Genomic DNA, 26,124 nt, shown 5'->3' on the forward strand with positions numbered 1-26,124 from the left:
GTATCCAACTATCACAGTTTACAATATTATTACCAGCAGTCAGCACAAGAGTTAAGTGTCAGAGTCAACAAAAGTCACTCCTGCAACAGTGTTGACTCTGAGCCAACTCAAACCACAGCTGGTATGAAATTTGAACCATAGTTCAGTCATCTGACTCCAAAAGGATGGTATTACTTTCACCACTTTGCTACTGTAAAAAGCCTGATTTCTAGGAATTACCCCGCTGGCTCTGGAACAGAGATGTGAACCGGCCACCCAACGTAGAGCCAGGGCTGGATAAAAGGGGGCTGGGATGGGCTTCTTCCAGCCTGGGAGCTGCAGGGACCTGAGGGAGAAGGTAGGGGAAGGGGATGGGGATGGGGATGGGGATGGGGATGGGGATGGGGATGGGGATGGGGATGGGGATGGGGATGGGGATGGGGATGGGGATGGGGATGGGGATGGGGATGGGGATGGGGATGGGGATGAGCTGCAGGGCTGGGAGCCGGGAGCAGTCGGGAGCGGGATCTTGTTGCTCTCCTGCCTCCTGTTCCCTGTGCTTTGCCAGGGCTGGGGAGATGGCAGGGCAGGAGCAGAGGGGGCTGAGGGCAGCGGGTGGGCACTGTGCGCTCCGAGCGTGGGCTGCAGGAAGCCGCCTTTGCTGGCACCGCTTTGGGGAGCTCGGGGCAGCCGTGTGCGCTGCGGGGGCTGAGCTGGGAGGGCCCCGGGCTCAGAGCGGTGGGAGCGGAGTGGCGGGGGAAGGAGGAGGGATGCGGGGATGCAGGGGCACAGGGAAGGCTGCAGAGGCGCAGAGGCTGTCCCGAGAGCCGGCAGCGGGGCTGGCCGGGCACAGATGGCGAGCGCAGCCCCTTCCCTGCCGCCAGCCCGTGCCCGGCTGGGAAACGCTCCCCGCAGGCGGGGCTGACCCTGCCCGGCTCGGGCACCCCCAGCCCCGCGGTGGGGCCGAAAGGCTGCGTTTCCCTGAAGGCAGGAGCCGGGGGCAGCGTTCCTTTTCCTGCCCATGCAGGGAGGGTGGGATTCTCCTCTCTTACACTCTAAGCATCACCACCCCGAGCGCTCTGGTCCCTGGGACAGCCCCACAAAGGCAGCGGTTTTCCCAGAGCCCCTTTATTTGGTAGATAGGGACATGCGGTCGGAAGATTACATGATGTAACAGAAAGGCAGGACCCCCTGTTCCCCTAAGATAAGAAACCACCCTAGGAGGAATGTAGCCCCCCTAACAGTAGTAACTTTCCATTCCACCCCTGGTAACTTTCCACTCCTTACTAACCATAGATAGTAAAGGCAGACCGCCCTCTGACATAGAGAACCCCTTAGACTCTAAAACGAGAAGAGATAATAAACGCCTTTGACCATCCACCACATTGGTGTCTGTGTGCTTCATTGGCCCGAGCAACCCTGGAGAGTTTGGGTCGCTGTTCTGTTCCTCAGAACCAGGTCGCCTTGCCTTATATCAGAAGGCAACAACTGGTGCCGACACCCGGGACCCGATCAGCGCCCGGGGTTCGGGGAATGTGCCTGGACAGAGGACGGCGGCGGCCTCACAGCTGGCCTAGTGCAGCGGGAGGGACAACTCCGGACCAGCATGGACCATGGAAGCCATAGCGAAGGTCACAATCGAGATGCATGCACAATGGGGTATAGAATGTAAACTTAGAGATTTAACTCTCGCATTACCGAGACTGATTAAGCTTGGGGCTATAGAAAGCCCTATGGATATCCTACATGTGAAGGTTTGACACTGGCACAAGGCCAAATGCACCCATGAAAATACACTTTCTCTGGTGTCTGCTGTGAGATTTTTATCAGGAACAAACAAAGCAGGCTCTCACTTGAACAAAAGAAAAGTTTATTAACTAAACTACAAAAACAATTACTAAACTACACACAAAAGAAAAAGAAAACACAAGGAAAATGAAAACCTCACAAAAACACTCTCCTCCTCCTCTTCCCCCCGCTAAATTCCCAATACAATACATCTTCCAAAATCACCAATTGTGGGTCCAGCACCACCCTTTACAATGCTCAACTTTCAGTTCCTCAAGAGGAGAGGGAGCCCTTCTGTGTGTCATGGTGGCCTTTTCCGTCCTTGTTCTGGTGCTCTCACCACCGAACAAGAATCAGGGCTGCTTCCAGGGTTGTCTTTTTAAGGATGCTTTGTCCAGTTCCAGAAAAGCACAGTATCTCACCTTCTCACCTTTGGGACATCTGTCCCCCCCATATTTTTTATACCCCCTGGGGCCGAGGGGTACCCACACTGAATCTTCTTTGGCTCTGGGACATTTCTCCCCCTGGACTCAGTCTCTGTATCACACGGAAACATGGCTCTGTCCATGGCTACACAAAAGAGTCCAGCATAAAATGCCACTCCATCTTCTCCATTTTCCCAACATCTCTCACTCTCTCTCTCTCTGGTCCAGACCTTCATCACTCATCTAGGAAGGGTTAATGTTCTGTGAAGTTTTCATTGTCCATAAAGGGTTAAAAACTCCTCAAAGCAGCTGGACTCCTGGCTGCACGCCCCCCCCCCCCCCCGCCATCTCCTCAGCTGGGCTGCCTGCTGCACATATTTATTAAATTTCAAGGTAACGGCCACAAACACAGGCTGCATTCTCTCTCTCTCTGTCTGTCTACAACGGGGGGGAAACAGGCTGCCCATTGCTTCCCGGCATTTCTTTACTTCTTCCTTCCACCCTTGGGGGAGGGCCAGGCCTACCTCTCCCGGGCCGGGCCGCATGGCTTTTCCCCTCCCCCCGCCCAGCCAGCAACTGGGCCATGGGAGAGACCCAACTCCTACCTGCCGGAAATCCAAAGCCAGCCTGTCAGGGGGAGAGCCCTGCTTTTACCCTGTGTTCTCAGAGGTGGATCCAATGCCCAGGGGTTGGGCCAGATGGCAATATTCAAATCTGAGCACTCATTGGCCCTATCTACAGCATCCCAGAAATCCTGTTTCCAGGTCAAACCATGACACTACATTCAGGGGTGTGGGATAATTGTACAAAAGCTCTGGCTGAGGACACTATGTCCTCGGGCTCAGGGAAAGCCCTAAAATCGTGGGGCAGAGTTACCCAGGCTCTGCAAAAAGCTCGACAAGAGCAAGAAACCTGGAAAGCTGCGTGAACCTGCTTATTAGCCACGCCGCAGCTCGGGGTGGGCGCGGCGACACAAAATGCGGAGGGTTTTGATCTGGTCGGGCGCGCGGAGGTGCGATCGCCGGAACCCCCTCAGCGAGCGGACTCACCATCGGAGGGGGGAGAGCACGCACGGGCGTTCTGGCAGGGGCTCGCCGAGGAGACACGGAACGCGGCCAGATTGTAGGACCCCGTAGGGATCAGTAAAAACTCCCCCCCACCATATGCGTTTGAAAATGGCACCGAGCCACATGGTCAGGGCGGAAGGGAGGAGGTGGGGGGCGGAAATGCAGTCAGCCTGCTTAACAACGGGTGCGCGGGTGAGCAGGGAGAAGGGGCAGCCCCCACGGAGGAGCATAAGGCCAATCAGAGCGCTCTATTCAAATTAGGTCCTTATAGGGCAAGGACCTCTCCCAGCAGGAGGCGGGGGGACCCCAGGGGGAGAGAACGGCCCGACCCCCGCAGGAAGGGGCGGGGTCAGAGCCCGAGAAAAAGGCAGAGCAGCCCGGAAGTGTCAAGCCTGTTGACTTCCGGCTGGGATTCGGGCTCGAGCTCTGAGCTCGAGAGGGAATCGGAGGATTCCGATTCGGATTCTAGCTTTAACAGAGAGAGAGCAGCGGCATGTAAGGTCACTAGTCACAGTGCTCCGGCATGGGTGAAGGGGATATCAGAGAAAGACCGAACCCCGCTTACAAACTGGCGGAAAATAAAGATGGCTTGCGTGGAATGGGCCCCGTCTGCGACACTGGTGTTCCCAGTCCGTGGTGGGGGGGGCAGGTGGAAACCAAAGGACCGTTTCCCTAGTCAATCCAAATGATGTACAGGCAATTGTTAAAGCGATTGCGGATAAGGGAATTAATTCTGCCATGGTTTCCACACTCATTGACGGCCTTTTTGGTGGGGACGACATGCTTCCCTTTGATATTAAGCAGACGTGTAGAATGATTTTTGATGGGGCAGGGATGATAGTTTTTAAACAAGAGTGGGAAGACAATTGCACGAAGCAGCTAGCCTTGGTAACGGGAGCTGACCATCCACTGCACGGCTCCAGCATACAGAGGTTAATGGGAACAGACCCCACTATGATCACCCCCCAGGCGCAGGCTGAGGGCCTGCGGGCCCATGAGGTCATGACAACAGCCAGTGCTGCCCGAGAAGCCATCCGTGATGCTTCCAAAGTAGTAGCCAAACCCTCCCCATGGTCATCTATAAAACAGAGTGAGAGTGAGAGCTTCACTCAGTTTGTGGACAGGCTTCAGGCAGCTTTAGATTCCTCTGCATTACCCTCAGAGGCTAAGGGTCTGGTGCTGGCAGAGTGCCTACACCAGCAATGCAACTCAGCCACCAAGGACATTTTAAGATCACTGCCACAGGGGTCTAATATAGCTGCCATGATCAGACACGTTGCAAAGGAGGAACATCTAGCTCCCATCCAAGCAGCAGTTCACACTGCAATAACCAGTGTGATGGTATGCCTTAAGTGTGGCCAGGCAGGCCACTTGGCAGCAAACTGCCCCCAGCCAAGACACACACCAGCAGCTGCTCCACCACGCCAGGGGGGACTTAGGGAACCATGCTGGGCATGTGGAAGGAAGGGGCATTTAGCTAAGGAATGCAGATTCAGACCTCAGGGAAACGGGAGACGGAGGGGGCAGCCAGGCAGTATCCAGCCTCCTCCCACCTGGAACATGCAGCGGCCCAGCTACAACAACCCCTAGTGGGGCAGGGGACCCTCATACCCCATGCCCCCACAGGGAGCAGTCAATTTCGCATCCCTGCCTACAGTGCAATGGCAGAGCTATGCAGCACCGCCAGTAACACCTTCGCACCCCCCACCGCCACAAGCCGCACCCGTGTCACAGGGCCAGCAGGGGTTGCCCCAGAGCGGGACCCCTGGGTGGCCTTGGCCATGAAGATAGGGAAGGAACCCCTGATGGTGTGGGGGACATGCCGCCTTTACAGCAGTCAGGATCCCCATGTCATAGGGTTTTAGTTTTGGGCGGAGACGGGATCAGAATGCACAATTTTTCCCCAAGCACATTGGCCTGGACATTGGCAATTCAAAGAAGTCCCTCCAGTGAAATGAGTGGGAGGGCAGTCCCGGGCATGGAAAAGCACCCAGCTGGTGGCTATAAAACTCCACACAAAAAAGGGACCAGAACAGACAGTGGCAATCTATTCCTACATTTTGCAAAATTCTCCACCCCTGTTAGGAAGGGACGTCCTTTCCATGCTAGGATTCAGGATTACAAATTTATCATGAGGGCCACTGCTGTACACCCCCCGCTGCCAATCAAATTGACCTGGAAATCATCAGACCCCGTATGGGTCGAGCAGTGGCCCTTGACAGAGCCTTGAGCGGCAGCCTTGCTGGAACTGGTCGACCGCGAACTGCAAAAGGGTCACATAGAACCCTCCATCAGCCTATGGAACACCCCTGTATTTGTGATCCCCAAAAGGTCCGGAGAAGGCTATCGTCTCGTCCACGACCTGAGAGAAGTGAACAAGACGATCCAACCCATGGGTCCAGTTCAGACACTGCTACCCGCGAACTCAGCCATCCCCGAAGGGCAGCTATGCGCAGTGCTGGACATCAAGGACTGTTTCTTTTCGATACCCCTGCACCCTGAGGACAGAGAATGATTTGCCTTTTCCGTGGTGTTTCGAAACGGCGAGGGGCCCAACCTCCGCTTCCAATGGCAAGTATTACCACAGGGCCTTGTGGACAGTCCCACTCTATGCCAAATCACCGTGGACAAAGCACTGATGCCAGTCTGACGCTCCTATCCCACCGTGACCATCATTCAATACATGGACGACATCCTGGTCACAGCACCATCGGCAAGCCAAGTAGATCACCTGGTGTCCACAATCACGGAAATCCTTCAGGCCAACGGCTTCGAGATCGTGAGTGCAAAGATCAAGAGAGGACCCTGCGTGACCTTCTTGGGAGTAGGGATCACAAGCTCCTACGTGACCCCCCCCGAGGTGAAGGTCAGTCGAGACATCAAGATGCTCCACGACGTGCAACGCCTGGTGGGATCGCTGCAGTGGCTTCGCAACATCGTCCTGATTCCTCCCGAGGTCATGGGCCCTCTGTACGACCTCCTGAAAGGAAAGCACCCCTGGGAACCCAAGGAGCTGACGCCGCAAGCAACGAGCTCCCTCGACTTCATTGAAAGCCAGATGTCCACTGGCACACTTGCCAGGTGGAACCCAGCCGTGCCACTGGACCTATACGTCCACTTTACACAGAAGGGGGGAGTGGGAGCATTGGTCCAAGGACCTTCCGAGAAGGCCCGACCGATCCAATGGGTGGTCCTCGGAAGACCCGCTCGTGCATTCTCCCCAGGAATCGAATGCATCACAAACCTCATCATGAAAGGCAGGAAACTCGCCTTGGAAGACCTAGGAACTGAGCCGACAAGCATCCACCTTCCGTTTCCCAAGCAACCGACCACAGAGTCAGCCACAATATCGGAGTACCTGGCCCTTGCTCTCACCGGCTTCAGAGGAGAAATCTCCTATTCTGCCAGACCACCCTGGACTCAGCTGCTGACCATAGTCGACATGGACATGCCACCGAAGGTCAAGGACCGACCGCAGCCAGGACCAACGGTCTTCACAGACGCTTCCTCCATGACTTCAACCGCAGCAGCAGTGTGGCAGGCAGGAGAGCAATGGCACTGCGTCAGAGCGTGTGACCCCACACTGTCAGTGCAACAACTAGAGGCAGCAGCAGTGGTCTTGTCATGCGGACTCTTCCAAGACGAACACCTCAACATTGTAACGGACTCTATACTCATGGCAAGGCTCTGCCTAGCCATGGCAGGACCAGGAGTGTCAACATCAGCAGCAGCCCTAATGCTGGAAGAAGCGCTTTCCTCGCGACAGGGCACCGTGTCAGTCATCCACATCAACAGCCATGACCCAGCCAAAGGTTACTTCCAGATCGGCAACGACAAAGCAGACGCCGCAGCAAAAGGCGTATGGACGTTGCAGGAAGCTTGTCAACTGCATCATAGCCACACAGCACCCCAAAACTAACTCCAAGGCCACAATCCAGCACTGGCTGACAGCCATGGCTTGGCTTGGTATCCCCAAGCAGATCAAAACGGACAACGGTTCCAATTTCACCTCCAAACCAGTGCAAGAATTTGCCGCAAAATGGGGCATCACACTAGTGCAAGGTATCCTGTACAACAGTACCGGGCAGGCCATAGTAGAGAGAGAAAATCAGACCCTGAAAACCAAGCTAGAAGTGTTGGCAAAAGCAGAGGGCTTTGCCAATTCCATTCCCCCAGGAGATCAGGCACGTATGTTGGCAACCGCTTTGCTGGCACTGAATCAATTCCCTAGAGGAGATGAAACAAACAGTCCCGTTCAAAAACACTGGGCCAACCGAGCGCTAGAGGAGGCCCCGCAGGTGGTAATCAGAAATGAGCTAGGTGAATGGGAACAGGGCTGGAGGCTGATGCTCACGGGGCGAGGGTACGCAGCTGTCAAAAAGGACGGCAAAATCAGGTGGTGTCCACTTAAGTCAATCCAGCCCGACCTTCGCAACGAGCAGAATGAGACTGACAGGAATTGTGAGTTTCTGTTTACAGGACATGCTCGTGGGACGTCCTCGTGACGCGTACATCCCCATTCCAGAGGAAAGTGACAGACCACCAAGCCGTCAGGCAGCACCCGAGAGACCCGCACGGGTGAGGCCCAAGCATCAACGGTGTTTCTGTGTGATTTTGCTGTTGGGGCTTGTTGCCAGAGGGCAAGCCAGCCCAGACCACTACCTGCATCGGCCATTCAGGTGGGTCATGCAACACCTTAGTAGCGACAAGGTGCTCAAAGAAATCACCACACTGAACACCCCATCCTTCATGCTCCGCATCACCGACCTGTTTCCAGGACAACCAAAGGTAGACCCCAATTCCCCACATGCCACACACATGTACCTATCCTATTGGTGCCCAGCTTCAAACCCTGGGAAAAGCTACTGCAATCACCCAGGGTGGGGATATTGTGGGCACTGGGGCTGCGAAACCATTGTCACAGATGCCAGACTGTCGGGGCCTGGGTGGGATCCACAAGAGCCCGACAAATTCTGACAGTTCACCTATGCACCCAGCGGCTGCAAAACACCCGTCTTCCTCCAGGGAAGTTTTTATCAAAATCACCATAAAGTCCCAAAAATTTGGAAATGCACTGGTTACAACATGACGGTTTTGCAGCCAGATCACCCCAGCTGGGCCATAGGCAGAACGTGGACAGTAGTCCTTCAAGGGTCGAAAGAGAGGGTGAATGTGCCAATAATCAGGTTCCAACCGTCGGCACCCCGAGCGGTCGGACCCAACAAAGTGATTAAAAGTGTGCCGAAAGGGAGAAACGTAACCTACCCCAAAGCCTTACCCACAAGGGTCAGCAATGTCCCGACCGGCCATGCGGAAGCCTTTCAGATAGGCCGTTCAGCCGGGTTGGACTCAGACCCAGTCTTTCGTATGTTAGAAGTTACCTTTGTATCCCTGAACGAATCCAACCCTAACCTAACCGAATCCTGCTGGCTTTGTTATGATGTCAAACCCCCCTTTTACGAAGGAGTTGCTTTAAACACTCCCTTCAGTTACTCCACAGCCGACACCCCTCACCAGTGCAGATGGGATAGCCCTTGCAAAGGAATCACCCTGAGTCAAGTCACAGGCCGGGGCAGATGCTTTGGCAATGCAACCCTAGCTAGGCGGAGAGGCAACGTCTGCACCAAAGTAGTCAAGCCCAACAGGAAAAACAACAAGTGGGTAGTCCCATCCGCACCTGGGATGTGGGTTTGCCAGCGATCCGGAGTGAGTCCCTGTGTGTTCCCTGCCAAATTCGATGACTCTAATGACTTTTGTGTCCAAGTTCTGATTGTACCTAGGGTTCTGTACCATTCAGACGAAGAAGTGTACCACCTTTTCGAGGAACCCAGCCGGCTCCACAAAAGAGAAGTAATAACAGGTATAACTATCGCAATGCTGCTGGGCCTAGGAGCAGCCGGAACGGCCACGGGTGTCTCAGCCCTAGCAACCCAGCACCAAGGACTGTCCCAGCTGCAAATGACCATCGATGAGGACCTGCAAAGGATCTAGAAATCCATTTCCTTTCTAGAGAAGTCAGTCTCCTAACTCTCGGAAGTGGTCTTGCAGAACAGGCGAGGACTGGACCTCCTGTTCATGCAGCAAGGAGGCCTGTGTGCCGCCTTGAAAGAGGAGTGCTGCTTCTACGTGGACCACACGGGAGTCATAAGAGACTCCATGGCGGAACTCCGAAACAGACTGGCTCAGAGACAGAAAGACAGGGAAGCCCAACAGGGTTGGTTCAAGTCCTGGTTCAATCAATCACCATGGCTAACCACCCTGATTTGTACCCTAATAGGTCCATTGGCATTGCTGCTTCTAGCAGTTACCTTCGGACCATGCCTGCTGAACAAGCTAGGCTCATTCGTTCAGACCCGCCTAGAACGGACCAACATCCGGGTCATAGGCCGGCAACAAATGCTGTGAATTCAACCAGGGAACACTGCCAGTCACAAGGTCTTCTAAACTTGCCTGGCAAAAACTTACTCAGGTTTACCAAACCCCTTTCCCTTGTCAAACTACAACCTTATACCTCATTTCAGTGCCTATGTGTATGATTACCTCATTCATTTGTGAAAAAGGGTGGGGAAGATGTGGTAGATAGGGACAGGTGGTCGGAAGATTACGTGATGTAACGGAAAGGCAGGACCCCCTGTTCCCCTAAGATAAGAAACCACCCTAGGAGGAATGTAGCCCCCCTAACAGTAGTAACTTTCCATTCCACCCCTGGTAACTTTCCACTCCTTACTAACCATAGACAGTAAAGGCAGATCCCCTCTGACATAGAGAACCCCTTAGACTCTAAAACGAGAAGAGATAATAAACGCCTTTGACCGTCCACCACATTGGTGTCTGCCTGCTTCATTGGCCCGAGCGACCCTGGAGAGTTTGGGTCGCCGTGCTGTTCCTCAGAACCAGGTCGCCTTGCCTTATATCAGAAGGCAACACCTTTCCCTGAGGCAGGGCTGTGGAAAACACTCTCGGGGGGCTGTTCCTGTGAAACAGGGTGCAGGCATTCCCATGGCAGGTCCTGCTGCCAGCCTTGCTGCCTCCCTCCTTTGCTTATAAGGAGGAATTCGGTCCCGAGTTATACCCTGAATGTGCTCAGTGCCTCTCTGCAGGCACTGACACAGTCTCATGGGGAATTTTCCCTATTCCTGAAGCACTGGGAAGCCATGCAGGGAGTACCAAGGCTGCCTGGGGGCAGGTTCAGGGTGTGGCTGGGCTGGAGTTAATGTCGTCCAGGGCAGCCTCTGACTCCAGAGACTGAACCAGTCCTCGCTGTGCTCCAGTGGGAGAGAATCTGGAAAGGGAACAGGGCTGGGACAATGGTTCAAGTGGACAAGCTCCAGCAGTGACCCTGAGCCAGCATTTCCATCCTGAGCAGCCACCCTGCACTAAGGCTCGGCTGCCCAGGGAGCAGCTGGACATGTGCCCACAGAAAACAATTGGTGTCTGAAATCTTCCTGTGCTCTGCAAGCACACCCAGCTTTCCTCTGTTGCTGAACTGCCTTTATCTCGAGCCAGTGGATTTTCCTGTTTCTGCTGTCCTCATCCTGTCCCCATCCTGCTGGTGGGAGCACAGGAGCTGCTGGGGGGGCTCAGTGCCTGCTGGGATCCAAGTCCAGCGCTGCTTCTCCCCCTCTCCAGGGCCCTGAGCTCCCCCCCAGCAGCAGCTGCGTGCTGTGGGCAGGGGTGGGACAGGGCCCTGCTGCCCCATTAGCAGTGCTGTTCCCCTGGCTCTGCCCCCTCCTCACCTTGTCTGCTGCCTCCAGAGCACAGATGTTCCCTGCACAGCCTCTCACCCATCAGCACCTCCAAGCCCTTCTCCTCAGGGCTGCTCTCAATCCATTCTCTTCCCAGCTTGGGTCTGTGCCTGGAATTGCCCTGACCCAGGGGCAGCACCTGCACTTGGCCTTGGTGACTTTCAGGGGCTTTGCTCTGTCCCACCTCTCCAGCATGTCCAGCTTCCTTCTGGTGGGGGAACATGGATGTAGGTCCCAGGTGAATCCCTGCTCTGGTCACCTCCCCAGAAGAGCCCTGAGGAGTCTTTGCTGCCTGGGCAGTTGCCAGTGAAGGAAAAGGGTTGGCCTCCAGTGCTCCCTGGAATGAATCTGCCATGCTCATGGGTTGCTTTCTCCTGACTGCCTGCTCTTCTCCTTTAAGATTTTGGGGCCTTTCCTTCCTGCTGCTCTTCCTCCTGAGTTCTCAAGGGGTTCTCATCTTCTTCTCCACACCCTGCCGTGTACCCCAGGCCTGCCCCTGCTGCTGTGCTGTGTCCCCTGAGCTGGGGCCCTGAGCTGCCGGTGTCTGCTGAGAAGCCAAGGCTGGGATCAACAGGACCATCTGCTGTGAGGTGGGTGAGGGGAATCAGAGCCCACAGCCCTTGCACACATTGCCCAAATCTGCAGGGATTCCTGAGGGAAAGCTGCCCCTGAGGGCTCTGGAAGGGTGCAGGAGCCCTCAGATCTCTACCTGAGTCCAAGTCCCTGGGATTGATTCCTGTGCTGATAAGGGTCTTGTGGCCTTGGTGGAGTGGAAGCTGAATGCTCGGGAAGGGTTGGTGCATTAAATAAATCTCTCCAGTATCAAAGTGAATTGATACTGGCACAGTTCTCAGAGTTGTGTTACAGTGTTTTAAAGAAAATTGATTCACAAACACCAGAGGTTTATGTCCAAAATGAGACAGAGGAATCCTTTAACTTTATTCCAAGAAAGGGAGAGGCCATGGGGCATTTCTCCTGGGGTGTCTCAAAATTTCTAGGGGACACAGCCTCCTTTTTATCCTAATTTCCCAGCTACATTTCCTTCTCTTTCCACATTGGCTGAGGACCTTGAGACATACAGAATTCCCAAAACGCCTGATACCGACCCCCTTCTAATGTATACCCTCTCCTCCCTTCTTTTTTTCCTTGCATCTCTGTTCTTTTTCTCTAAATGCAGATATTTCACACAGTCTTGAGTGAATAATGGTCTGGGTCAATTAGTGGACTTCTATGGAATTCATGGTTCCCCCGCCATTGTCTCACAATCTGCTTTACGAGTAGGGAGTCATGATGGTTCATTTTACTGATCTCAGAGTGCAAAAACCAATACAGAAAGGGGATTTCAGCATCAATCAAAACAAATGCACCTTTATTGAATGAGCCCAGCAAATGCATTAAAGAAGTTAGGGACAGGAAAAGAATAGAAAAGAGAGGGGAGAAAGAGAGAGAGAGAGGAACATAGCTATCAAATGTAGAGATGAAGTCCTTTATACTCCAGCCAAAGGAATCCGGCTGTCACGTTGGGGAGATCACAAGAAATCTGGTTAACTCAAGGTTCTTTTATAGTCCATTGCTGAGAGGGGGGGAACAGATCTTATAACTGTTGAGGGGGAATAGATACAATAAAGAATAAGTCTATTGAAATCGCTGAGGGAGAAAGAAGGCATTGAAGATGGATACAGCCAGTCCATGTTCTCAGCAGTAGGCAAGAACCATTGTCTTCTTGGTCCAAAGGCCACACCTGCAGGCAACCATCTCACTTTAGTCAGGTGCGCTCCCCCACACACCTTCCCTGTGTTAGGGGTTTCAGTCTTGGTCATTGGGAGGGGGGATCTTCTCCATATAGGGGTTTCATGTCTCGGTCCTTGAGGGAGAGGCTTCTCCCATCTCAGTCCACCTGTCACAGTAGTTGAAAGGCAAATGAGGGGTCTTCCATGGAGAGACCACCAAAGGTTACCCCAGAAAAGTCCAAACAGGTCAAGAAGTAGGGAAATTCACAAGCTGTTTTCATGAAACATGTGCCAGCATATAGGGCGTGGTGTCCCCTAGGCAGGCCCTGCCAGAAGCAGTCACTGTAAACAAAGCTGAGAACAATCACTTGGCAGGCCAGAACTCTGCTCAGGGGTCTCGGGATTATTTGGCGTTCATCCACCACTGGCAGGCCAGAATTCTGAACAGGGTCCCAATGTCTGTCCTTGGGACGGTTGTGAGGCAAATGAGGGGAACTCCAGATCATCTCTATCACCAACCAGTGACTCACGACAGTTTTCAAGGGGTCTTCATGAGCAGGGTTCCATAGGGTCATTGCAAAGTCTTCAGGACTCGTTGAACATTGGTAGCATATCCTGGAAAACAGCGACAATATTTCAGAGAGAGAGAGAGAAAAGAAGAAAAAGAAAAGGTAGAAAAAGGGGGGAAAACCCCAAATATAATTAATTAAAACAATATTATTTTAAATTTTTTTTTTCAAATAATCAAAACAAATCACAAACAATCAAAAGCAATAAAGCCATAAACAAATACAATAAGTACTAATTAAAAATGAACAGTTACCAGGGTTTTCTGCCTGTTTTTCTTGATCTTTTCCAAAATTTCGATTAAGTCCTGATGGAGCAACAATTGTCTTACCAAAGTGAGGTTCATCCCAAGGGGAGTAGGCATCCGTTTGGGAATCAGTGCGTAGTTGGATTGTAAAAGGTAGTGAGAGGTAACTGGAGCTTCATAAGGAAAATCACATCCTGCAATTTTGGTAAAGTTACAAGCATAAAAATTTGAATGATTTTTAGTATCCACTACTATGTTTGCTACGAATGCAATATCACAAGCAGTTCTAAAGCATGCACACCCATTGCCTATGTATATCAGGACTGTTTCAGAAGTCTTGTTAGGATGAATTTCAAAGTGACAGATACTTTGCTCTGTGTCCAAACAAATGTCTTGAGCATTACTTTCTCAGATGAACCCTTGTTGTTTGTCACCGTTAGGTCGGACGTGACATACACGCGTAATCAGGGTCCAAGAAGAAAAATGTTTGTTATTCTGCGTGTTCTCCAGCTTATATACTTTTAACCAAGCATGATCTTAAGTCCATAGCTACATCACAATCACTTATAATATTCATTGGTGCAAAGACATTAACATCAATATAATTGGCAAAAGTTTTACAGAAATTTAAAAAGGCACGTACTCACATCTACTTATGCATGTAATCTAGTTTACAAAAATTTTCATGTATCTTTTCTAATCTGTTTCCATGCTGACGGCCTTGTCTTCTTCTTTGCTATGGATACACCCAAAAAATCATCAGTTGTTATTTCTTCTATTAACTTAGCTTTGCTTGCAGGCCAGCTGTCAAGCCCCTCCATACGACATGGATAATCTAGAAACCATTTTGGATTCCCAGTCCACACAGCAACCTCTAACTTCACCCTCTCAAAACGTGAAAACAACTAACTAAAAATAAGGGTCCAGGAGACTATCCCAAAGGACAGGGTATATTCCACAGCCAATTACACAATGTGGCTTTTAGGTTCCCCAAATCAAAATACCCATCCCTGCCTAAAGATCCCTCTCCACTGAGGGATACTCACCTTTAGTCTCCACCAGACAGAGGCACTGCAGATGAAGTTCCACTCCCTCAGACGGTCCTCAGTGCTTTAAGAATTCTCATCTCCACCCGCAGGAGCACTGCCAGGCAGAAACCAGCCTGCTACAACTTGGGTAGCTGATGGCCAAAGGGTTTAATTGTAATCCATAGACAAGCGCACAATCTCTTCATGGGGTCTGGTTTGCAAGAGGGGATCCTGAAAACACTTACGGATGATCAGCCTAGTGATAGCCTGGTGTTATTAGTGAAAGGGTGGCTGAAAAAGAAGAGACCAACCAACATTTCTATCCCACTATGGCTTCTCCCTTAGAAGATCCACAAAAAGTAAAGATGTAGGGAAACCCTGTTCTTCATCCCCAGTAGGTGAGCTGGAGGATGAAGGATGGCTTTTTTATCAGAAGGGTTACTAAAAACTCAAAAGGAGTTTTACTAATCACTTGTGCTATTGGTCTCTGTAAAGCCCCCACAACCGTTTTCACAGATATGGGGCACAAGTGTCCTCCCTCAAAGACGCTTTCTCAGGGGGCGTTGTACCCTTGAGTAAGAGTATATTTGTAGGGCATGCTTTGGGAGCACCCACAACTCCAAATGACAGCTAAAGAAACATGTTGGTTACTGGGGAAGGCAAAGCAATTGAAACCGCAAATTATTTTTGTCCTGAGTCTGAACATTAACGTGGGACATATGTAGTTGTTGGGGACACCCCTCAAATGGCCAGAAAAATCAAGGTGAGAGCTATAGCTCACATCTAATTAACCAGTGCAGGGAAGGGAATTGAGGGAGGTAAAGAATCATTTTCCCTCAGTTCATTATCATAAGGATCACACACTGTATTTTTAATAATTTCAAGGTGACCAGGACGGTTAGGCATACACAAAAATTGGTGGATTAGGCCCCTTTGTCCAAGTTTGAATTTTTATGGTTGGATTATCAGCCTTTTTTCCTTTTACTGCATCTCACCATCTACATTTGTCGTCTCTGACTAAGTTTTCCTTTGCATGTATTCAAAGGTGAATCTGTTGCTCCTGTATCTATCAAAAATCTTCACTCCCCAGCTTTTGTGCAACCCAGGGTTCAGCTGGGATTGTTCCTGGGTCCTCTTCATGCTACATCCCCATCAATTTGACCTCCTGCAGAGCTGGCTCTAACACTGAAGGATTCATTCTCTCTGCCTGAGGGCCTTCTTTATTCCTTGTATTTTGGTTTAGAGACAAATTTAGGAGAAAACATGTTGCAGCTGAGATAAACAGAGCATAGTTCGTGCAGCAACAGCAAATTTTATCAAGTGCAGTTCCTTTTTATAGGGTTTTCAAAAGTCCCATGGTTGATCCTGACTGGCTGAATTTGGATACCACCCAGCACACAGGCCAATGGCTGCTTGTGGGTATTGGCTGGCATCTGCTGTTTGAATTCTAACCCCCCCACACTTTTCTGTGCCTTCCTTCTAAGGATGTTTAGCTCTTTTCCCTAATGGCATAGACTTGTCAAGTTATAATTAGGGTTATCTCTAACTGTGAGGCCTCCAGGCCAGATGTTAGCCACCACATTTCCCCTGATTTTGTTTTTAAATACAAAGGCAGTGTCTGTCATTCCTCTGCAGAGCCCTTGCAGAAAGCATAACAAACATGGCATAAATTATAAGCCGAGTTATAATGAGCCTCTTCACCCAACTCAACAAGCCTAACCTTACCAGCCATTGGTCTATTCCACATATTTTCAAAAGATTTTACAAGCATGTCCAGGAGCTATCAAAAATGAGCGCAGTTTTGCAGGATGTACACCTGCTGCACACTGTTCACATATATGTTTGAACTGTTCAAACTTTAAAAAGCTACAAACAAGTTAACTCAAAAAACTATCAAAGGTAATATTCAAAATTGTAAGAGATAACATTCAAAAATCTGTCAGAAATAACACTTTGCTGTCTTGTTGCGGTTTGGTCTTACAGGTCATGTCCAGGTGTATAATTAAAAATTTACATGTCCTTTTGTTAGTAATGTCCTTAAATTAAATGACTCTTCAGGTTGAAGTGAAGAAATGGGTAGATTGTCTTACAATTGTTGACAGTATCCTACATCCGTTAACTGTCGGCCTGTTAGGTCATTTTGAATGCAATTGAAAATTTTAAGAACATCCAAGGCTTTCATGGGCCTTTCCCACACTCCCTCTTCTTTAACAACAATGACTTGAACATATTTCAACTCATTGAATTCTGAATAGTGTCCAACACAACATGCACTTTTTTCATTATGAACAGTAAAACAATAGATCTAATAAAACAAGAAGCACTACCGAACAAAAACCAACAGGAAATTTTACAAACAAATGTCTATTAATATCTGTTGAGAAAGTTTCTTAACATGAACAAATAACCAAAGGAATATGTATAATACACCTAAGAGACAAGGTGAAGTTCACATTCTAGATTTCAAATTTGTCACTTGTTACTAAATTTTGCAAGTGCACCATCAGTATACTTAGCATCATCGCTCAGTAGCAGTGGTACAAATAATGAACCTTTTCCTTTTGTTGAGAGTTTTGAAGTTCACTCTCTGGATGGGCTGATAGTCTTTTCAAAGGTAAGATGCACTGCTTTTGTAGTCAAATGTGCTCAAATCTTTTTTGGAAGAGCAGATTTTGGAAGATGTGAGCTATGAATAACCATATGTGCCTGTACCATTGTGTGTGAAATGACAGGCCAGTCAGCAACAATGAAAAAGGAAGGTGCTAATTTGCAGTGCACAAGGGCTAAATCAGTCATTCCAATTATTTCTAAACATGCTTATGGGTTGATTACACATCTTCAATCAATATGCTTTTTCAGAAAAAGTACATTGACATGACCTTAATGCTGCAGGACAAACCTTTTTGCTAATTAGGAGTTCCTGTTATTACCTGCCCATGCATAGTTTTTAACCTTTCTGTAATCTCCAGTGACCTCAGTTCTGTGATTATTGCATCTGCATACTTAGCTGCAAAAACCCAACATTAAAAATCCATGGTCATATTTTAATTCAAAAATAAGCAAACATGCAAATCAGTATTTCAGTGATAGACCTTGTAGGTTTAATCCTATTGCTGCCTTGTCCAGAAATCTGCTATTGACTTCAACAGGTGTTGGCATGAGTGCTTAGCCATGAATAAATATGAAGGGGAGTTGACAGGGATTTTTAGCATGAAAATGATTTTGCAGATATTGTAAACAGAAGTGACACTGTGGTGGCCAACACCTGGCCTGGAGGCCTCACAGTAATAGATCACCCTAATTATGTAACTCAACCAGTCTAAGCCATTAGGGAACCAGTCTAAGCTGTTAGGGACGCAGACAGCTATTGGCCAATAAGCTGGGTGGCACCTAAATTCAGCAATCAGGACCAACCATGCTGGGTTTTGAAAACTATATAAACTATATTCAATAAAAGTTGGCTGTTGCTGCATGAACCTTGTGTTTTGTGGCTGTCTCAACTGCAACATCAAGGTGGCAAGTACCCAGCCAGAATACTCTGAAACTGAAATTTGCTAATGAAACACCTTTCTTTCTACAAACCTAGCACTCAGACACCTCTCTAAGATCTTTGGAGTTCATGGAAACTTCTAGCACTTTCATTTATAATACCTTCAGTACTTTTATTGATATAACTCCCTGTTCATTATAACTTAAAGCTGTGAACACAAAGGCAATATTTAACTAGATGTGCTGTCTTTAGACACCACAATCAATGTTTTATAGTGGTCTACACTGCTCCAGTATATTTGGGAAAATAATATTTCCGCAAACCCGTGTGTCTGTTGTAGTTAATTACTGTGGTATCGTGTGAATGGATATATGTACAAAGCCTTGAGATAGAAAACATAAGTTCAGACTTTGTTAATTATTACTAGTAGATTAGGAGTGCTTTGATTGATCTGATTTTGTGGAGTTGTGGTATTTCTTATTTTACGGCAGTCTGTAAGATATAAACTCTCTCCCCACACATAATGCATGCTGTATTAGAAAATAGTTTGCCATGTCAGGTAGATGTACCATTAACAGCTTCCTCCTATTATTCACTCCACTTTCCTAACAACAGTATATGTAACCCTTAAAATCTTCAAACTGCCTCTCTTACTCAAAGGCTTGTTCCTGGGACATGTTCTTTCTCCAGCTGCAAATGGAGAGAATGCAAAACAGCTGATCATGCTTATGAGTGAAATACAGCAGACCACTTTTGTTATATATTTCATGATTTTGACATGGTCATTAGAGAAGACTGAAATCTAGTTAAACTAAATATGATATATGCATATAAATTCAACTGTAATATATAGAGCTGTATGTGACTGTTGATACTTACATGTTACTAAGATGTTATTAAATACAGTACATATTTTAAGGACAGCAGGTCTAGTAGAAGAGTTCACACATTTCCAGTATTCTCAGGGTGACAAATAAGGTATATACAACGTAGTTGTTGAAACCCTATGGACTAAGCAGTGTTACAGTAAGCCTTTGTTAAGGCTTCTTGCTGGTTTTAAAAGGTAGATTTTTCTTTAGGGAGATTGTCTAGTCGTATTGGTATGGTGGTGTTCACAGGGGTTCCAGGAAGAGGGAAGAGATGAGAATCTTACTCCAGGTTTCAGAATGCTTGATTTATTATTTGATGATATATATTATATTAAAACTATACTAAAAGAATAGAAGAGAGGATTTCATCAGAAGGCTTGCAAGCAAGGAGAAAGAAAGGAATGAATAACAAAATCCTATGTCTGACCAGAGAGAGACACAGCTGGACTGTGATTGGCCATTCATTAAAAACGACCACATGAGACCAATCACAGATGCACCTGTTGCATTCCACAACAGCAGATAATCATTGTTTACATTTTGTTCTGGAGGCCTCTCAGCTTCTCAGGAGAAAAAATCCTAGGGAAAAGATTTTTCATAAAACATGTCTGTGACATATTGGTTTCCCATTCCATTTGTGGAATCCACTTGCCTTCTTAATGTTGTAGAGCTGGGTAAGCATGCCAACGGCACAGTTTTTAAGTAAGGACGGTGAGCTTCTCCACCAGCTTCTGCTGGCTGGGCTGTAGAATGGACTGTGACACGCTGGCCCTCTACTGATCTCCAGGACAGTGGTTCTCAGCATGGCCGTGGTTGGCTCAGAGGGCTGTTTTGGCCTCCAACTGCAGACAGTGGTTGCTAGGTGATGTGGCGCCCATCCTGGGGCATCTCCTGGTGGGGTGCAGCTCTGCTCTGCTCTGCTGGTCCCCAGGGCTGCCCACAGTCAACAGGATCCCCAAGCCCCTCAGGGACTGGCTGCTGCAGCATCGCTCAGGCTTCTTGAGCCCTGGCTATGTATGGGCCATGGTGTGATGTCCTGCAGTCCCGGGTGCTGACAACCTCCCAACAGCACTTCTGGGTTCAGATGTTCTCAGCTCCACACTGATGCTTCCAATGCCAGGTACCACCTGACTTCCAGCTTTGACCTGCGCACTGAAGCTGTGAGTGGGCCTGCCAGGCAGTGGCTGGGCTGCCCAACCAGCCACAGGCACGGACGGGCCAAGTGAGTTAACAGCAACATGGGACGTGGAGTAAAGCAATGGCTCCTGCAGACACAGTGTGGGTGGTCCCAGGCACTGTACAGATGCACCCATGTGTGATGCAGACGCTGCCAGTGCTGGTGGCAGTGGGGGAGATCTGGCAGCAGCGCAGTGGGGTAGTGTCACAGGGATAAGGGGTTCTGAAAACTCATCCCTCAGCTTCTCACCTGTCCTCTCTACGCACACATCTGAGATGGCATTCATTCCCCCCGTGGCTTCACTTCATTCTCCATCCCTGCTGGATGTTCCAGCAGGCAGGGCCCGTGGCACCTCAGCTGTTGCTTTCATCTGTTTTAAGGTGGCCAGCACCAGCCACTGGGTCACTAAAAAGTGCTTATCAGTTGTGTCTAGTCCATGGCTCTTGCACCACACCAGCTTGCAGAGACACCTGACTAAAGTTACAGAAAATTTTGTACCATTTCCCACAGGAACACCCCATTCCTGGTGCTTGTCCTTTGATCCCTCCCACCCCAAATCCAGGGCATTTCCCTCCTGCCCTATGGCTTCTTGCTCCAGGGGGTACCGCAGCCTTGAGCCAGTGCTGAAGGAGAAAACACCCCACTGGGGCATCAGCATTTCTTCTATGCCAAAAGCAGAGGGATATTTTTGTAGCAGCCTGACCCCATGGCCTGGAACCCCAGATCCTGGATGCTGGCACCATCTGTGCCCTCTTCCTGAGCTGGAAAACATGATGGGAGCTGCTGGTGGCAACCCCTGTGCCATGGGACTTGCCCATGTTGTCCCCTCGGTATTAATAATGGATGCTCTGTGGGTTTGCCAGGATGGCTCTGGCTGCAGGAGCTGTGCTGGGGGTGCCGGTTTCCCATCTTCCTTCTTCTGGCCTTGCCCCAGCCCAGGGAATCTCCCTGGCCTGCATGAGCTCAGGGGCTGATGGCTTTGGACGTTGTCTCTGGTGTCCCTGGGCTGTTCCGAGCACAGAGCTGATGTGATGGCACCACCAAGCATCTCACCTGAACCCTCCTTTCCTCAGAGCTTGGGGTGTTCACCTGGAGAGGAGAAGGATCCAGGGAGAGCTCAGAGCCCCTTGCAGGGCCTGAAGGCACTCCAGGAGAGCTGCAGAGGGAATGGGGACGAGGCATGGAGGGACAGGACACAGGGAATGGCTTCCACTGCCAGAGGGCAGGGATGGATGGGATACTGGGAAAGAATTCCTCCCTGTAAGAGTGAATAGGCCTTGGCACAGGATGTCCAGTTCTGGGATTCCATAATCCAGGCTAAGGGGAGCAGGGTGGGTGGCTTCCAGCAAGGAGCTGAAGGCTCTGCCCAGCTCCTTCTGCCCTCCATGGAATCATAGAAACATTACGGACGGAAAAGACCTCCAACATGACCAAGTCCACCTCTTACAAGAAACATTTTCATCCCAAACCAGGCAGCAGCAGTGTACCTTTCCCATTGTTGCAGGAAAACACATGATTTCCTGGGAAGCAACTCCCTCACTGTTCCGATAAAAGGGGAAGCAGATTCCTCCTAAAGAGCTGGAGCTGTGTGAGCTGTGCGGGACTTCTACAAGCCTAGGAGCTGCAAGGCCCAGAGGGAGAAGGTAGGGGATGGGGATGGCCATGGGCATGGCCATGGGCATGGGCATGGGGATGAGCTGCGGGGCTGGGAGCCGGGAGCAGCCGGGAGCGGGATCTTGTTGCTCTCCTGCCTCCTGTTCCCTGTGCTTTGCCAGGGCTGGGGAGATGGCAGGGCAGGAGCAGAGGGGGCTGAGGGCAGCGGGCGGGCGCTGTGCGCTCCGAGCGTGGGCTGCAGGAAGCCGCCTTTGCTGGCACCGCTTTGGGCAGCTCGGGGGAGCCGTGTGCGCTGCGGGGGCTGAGCTGGGAGGGCCCCGGGCTCAGAGCGGAGGGAGCGGAGCGGCGGGGGAAGGAGGAGGGATGCGGGGATGGAGGGGCACAGGGAAGGCTGCAGAGGCGCACAGGCTGTCCCGAGAGCCGGCAGCGGGGCTGGCCGGGCACAGATGGCGAGCGGAGCCCCTTCCCTGCCGCCAGCCCGTGCCCGGCCGGGAAACGCTCCCCGCAGGCGGGGCCGACCCTGCCCGGCCCGGGCACCCCCAGCCCCGCGGTGGGGCCGGATGGCTGCGCTCCCCTGAAGGCAGGAGCCGGGGGGATCATTCCTTTTCTGCCCATGCAGGGAGGGTGGGATTTTCCTCTCTTAAAGTCTAAGCATCACCACCCCGAGCGCTCGGGTCCCTGGGACAGCCCCACAAAGGCAGCAGTGTTCCCAGAGCCCCTTTACCTGGGCCAGGGCTGCGGAAAACACTCCCGGGGGGCTGTTCCTGTGAAACGGGGTGCAGGCATTCCCATGGCAGGTCCTGCTGTCAGCCTTGCTGCCTCCCTCCTTTGCTTCCAAGGACGAATTCGGTTCCGAGTTACGCCCTGAACGTGTTTAGTGCCTCTCTGCAAGCACTGACACAGTCGCATGGGGCTCTTCCCCTTTTCCTGCAGCGCTGGGAAGCTGTGCGGGGAGTGCCAAGGCTGCCTGGGGGCAGGTTCAGGGTGTGGCTGGGCTGGAGTTGATGTTGTCCAGGGCAGCCTCTGGCTCCTGAGACTGAACCAGTCCTTGCAGTGCTCCATTTGGACAGAACTTGGGAGGGAACAGGGCTGGGACAAGTGGCTCAAGTAGACGAGCTCCAGCAGTGACCCTGAGCCAGCAGTTCCCATCCTGAGCAGCCATCCTGCACTGAGGTTCTGCTGCCCAGGGAGCAGTTGGACATGTGCCTGTGAAAAACGCCTATCACTTGTTTTTAGAATTTTAAAAATTTTAATAGTCATAAAAAGGTTATAAAATAGTAATATAATTAGAGTAATAAAAATTTTAACATTTGAGATTAGGACAATAAAAGACAATAAAAACAAAGCATTGCAGATGGTCCAGGTACCTTTTTCTGGGCAAAATAAGCCCAGAAAGGGACACATACTAACAGAGGGTTAACCCTTAAAAGTAATTGCGTGTTGCACATTCATACATCTCATTATGCCTCTCATGATGCATAAATTACATTCAAACCAAGAATTCTCTCTGATCAGTGTCAACTTCTTCCTCTTAATCCTGACAGCCTCTTCAGGACTGAGAGAGGCAGAAAGAAGTTAGTCTTCTGATAATGGAGCAATAAATTCTTTTTCTCTGAAAGATTTTGGTGTCTCATAGCTGCCATTTGGTGCGAGTACCTCATTCCTTTCTTAAAAGGTACATACATAGTTTCTATTTTAACTACAAAAGTTACATTTTAACTACAAAACTACATTTACCATACTATTAAAATGTTAATACAGCACTACTAATCAATACAACACAATACATGTAGTAAATATCTGTGTAGAGCCATATAATATGCATTTTTTACATTAACAAAGAAAACAATTGGTGTCTGAAATCCCTCCTGTGCTCTGCAAGCACACCCAGTTTCCTCTGCTGCTGAACTGCCTTTATCTCGAGCCAGTGGCTTTTCCTGTTTCTGCTGTCCCCATCCTGTCCCCATCCTGCTGGTGGGAGCACACGAGCTGCTGGGGGGGCTCAGTGCCTGCTGGGATCCAAGCCCAGCGCTGCTTCTCCCCCCTCTCCAGGGCCCTGAGCTTCCCCCCAGCAGCAGCTGCGTGATGTGGGCAGTGGTGGGACAGGGCCCTGCTGCCCCACTGGCAGTGCTGTTCCCCTGGCTCTGCCCCCTCCTCACCTTGTCTGCTGCCCCCAGAGCACAGATGTTCCCTGCACAGCCTCTCACCCATCAGCACCCCCAAGTCCTTCTCCTCAGGGCTGCTCTCAATCCATTCTCTTCCCAGCTTGTGTCTGGGCCTGGAATTGCCCTGACCCAGGGGCAGCACCTGCACTTGGCCTTGGTGACTTTCAGGGGCTTTGCTCTGTCCCACCTCTTCAGCAGGTCCAACTTCCTTCTGGTGGGAGAACATGGATGTAGGTCCCAGGTGAAACCCTGCTCTGATCACCTCCCCAGAAGAGCCCTGAGGAGTCTTTGCTGCCTGGGCAGTTGCCAGTGAAGGAAAAAGGTTGGCCTCCAGTGCTCCCTGGAATGAACCTGCCATGCTCATGGGTTGCTTTTTCCTGACTGCCTGCTCTTCTCCTTTAAGATTTTGGGGCCTCTCCTTCCTGCTGCTCTTCCTCCTGAGTTCTCAAGGGGTTCTCATCTTCTTCTCCACGCCCACCGTGTACCCCAGGCCAGCCCCTGCTGCTGTGCTGTGTCCCCTGAGCTGGGCCCTCGACTGCTGGTGTCTGCTGGGAAGCCAAGGCTGGGAGCAACGGGAGCATCTGCTGTGAGGTGGGTGAGGGGAATCAGAGCCCACAGCCTTTGCACACATTGCCCAAATCTGCAGGGATTCCTGAGGGAAAGCTGCCCCTGAAGGCTCTGGAAGGGTGCAGGAGCCCTCAGATCTATACCTGAATCTAAGCCCCTGGAACTGATTCCTGTGCTAGTAAGGGTCTTTGTGGCTTTGGTGGGATGGAAACTGAATGCTCGGGAAGGGTTGGTGCATTAAATAAATCTCCCCAGTATCCAAGTGAATTAATAGTGGCACAATTCTCAGAGTTGTGTTGCAGTGTTCTCAAGAAAATTGATTCACAAACGCCAGAGATTTATGTCCAGAATGAAACAAAGGAGCCCTGTAACTTCATTGCAATAAAGGGAGAGGCCATGGGGCATTTCCCCTGGGGTCTCTCAAAATTTCTAGGGGACACAGCCTTCTTTTTGTCCTTTTGAGCTGCATTTTCCTCTCTCTTTCCCCATTGACTGAGGAACTTGAGACATTCAGTCTTTCCAAAATGCCTGATACAGACCTCCTTCTAGTGTATACCCTCCTTCTTTTTTTTTCCTTGCATCCCTGTTATTTTTCTCTAAATGCAGATATTTCACACAGTCTTGAGTAACAATCTGTGTCAATTAGTGGACTGCCTGTGGAAATTGTGGTTCCCCCCATTGTGTCACAATCGGCTTTACGAGTAGGGAGTTATGATGGTTCATTTTACTGATCTCAGAGTGCAAAAACCAACACAGAAAGGGGATTGCAGCATCAATCAAAACAAATGCACCTTTATTGAATGAGCCCAGCAAATGCATTAAAATAGGGAAAGGAAAAGAATAGAAAAGAGGGGGAGGAAGAGAGAGAGAGAGAGGAATATAGCTACCAAACATAGAGACAAAGTCCTTTGTAGTCCAGCCGAAGGAATCTGCCTGTCACGTTGGGGAGATCACGAGAAATCTGGTTAACTCAAGGTTCTATTATAGTCCATTGCTGAGAGGGGGGGGAACAGATCTTATAACTGTTGAGGGGGAATAGATACAATAAAGAATAAGTCTATTGAAATCGCTGAGAGAGAAAGAAGGCATTGAAGATGGATACAGCCAGTCCATGTTCTCAGCAGTAGGCAAGAACCATTGTCTTCTTGGTCCAAAGGCCACACCTGCAGGCAACCATCTCACTTTAGTCAGGTGCGCTCCCCCACACACCTTCCCTGTGTTAGGGGTTTCAGTCTTGGTCATTGGGAGGGGGGATCTTCTCCATATAGGGGTTTCATGTCTCGGTCCTTGAGGGAGAGGCTTCTCCCATCTCAGTCCACCCGTCACAGTGGTTGAATGGCAGATGAGGGGTCTTCCATGGAGAGACCACCAAAAGTTACCCCAGAAAAGACCAAACAGTCCAAGAGGTGGGGAAATTAACAATTTTTTTTCACGAAACGGGTGCCAGCATACCCAGGGCGTGGTGTCCCCTTGGCAGGCCCTGCCAGAAGCAGTCACTGTAAACAAAGCTGTGAACAATCACTTGGCAGGCCAGAATTCTGCTCAGGGGCCTCGGGATTATTTGGCATTCATCCACCACTGGCAGGCCAGAATTTGGATCAGGGTCCTCAGGGTCCCGATGTCTGTCCTTGTGAATGTCATGAGGCAAATGAGGGGAACTCCAGAC

At 50.2% G+C, this 26,124-nt stretch overlaps 1 protein-coding gene and 1 long non-coding RNA gene across 12 annotated transcripts in view; one reads left to right on the forward strand and one right to left on the reverse strand.

Annotated features, from left to right (window-relative positions):
* Positions 1–12,344: 12,344 nt before the first annotated feature.
* On the reverse strand, positions 12,345–22,815 carry LOC134416524 (uncharacterized). The gene is made up of 4 exons (XR_010027294.1): positions 22,451–22,815; positions 14,595–14,867; positions 13,633–13,742; positions 12,345–13,349 (listed from the first exon to the last, which is right to left on the reverse strand). It is a non-coding gene; the product is annotated as an uncharacterized LOC134416524 (long non-coding RNA).
* LOC134416523 (interferon-induced very large GTPase 1-like) overlaps positions 21,616–26,124 on the forward strand; it is a 63,957-nt gene continuing 59,448 nt past the window's right edge. The window contains exons 1-4 of one of the 11 annotated variants that reach the window (XM_063153236.1): positions 21,616–21,755; positions 23,271–23,401; positions 24,087–24,213; positions 24,295–24,482. The gene's annotated coding sequence lies outside the window, so the exon portion shown is untranslated. Of the gene's footprint in view, positions 21,756–23,270; positions 23,402–23,428; positions 24,214–24,294; positions 24,483–26,124 lie in introns of those variants that run through there. The other 10 variants (XM_063153238.1, XM_063153234.1, XM_063153235.1 and 7 more) reach the window with 10 other exon arrangements.

Source organism: Melospiza melodia, chromosome 3 (genome assembly GCF_035770615.1).
Source record: "Melospiza melodia melodia isolate bMelMel2 chromosome 3, bMelMel2.pri, whole genome shotgun sequence".
In the NCBI taxonomy this organism is placed as follows: domain Eukaryota; kingdom Metazoa; phylum Chordata; class Aves; order Passeriformes; family Passerellidae; genus Melospiza; species Melospiza melodia.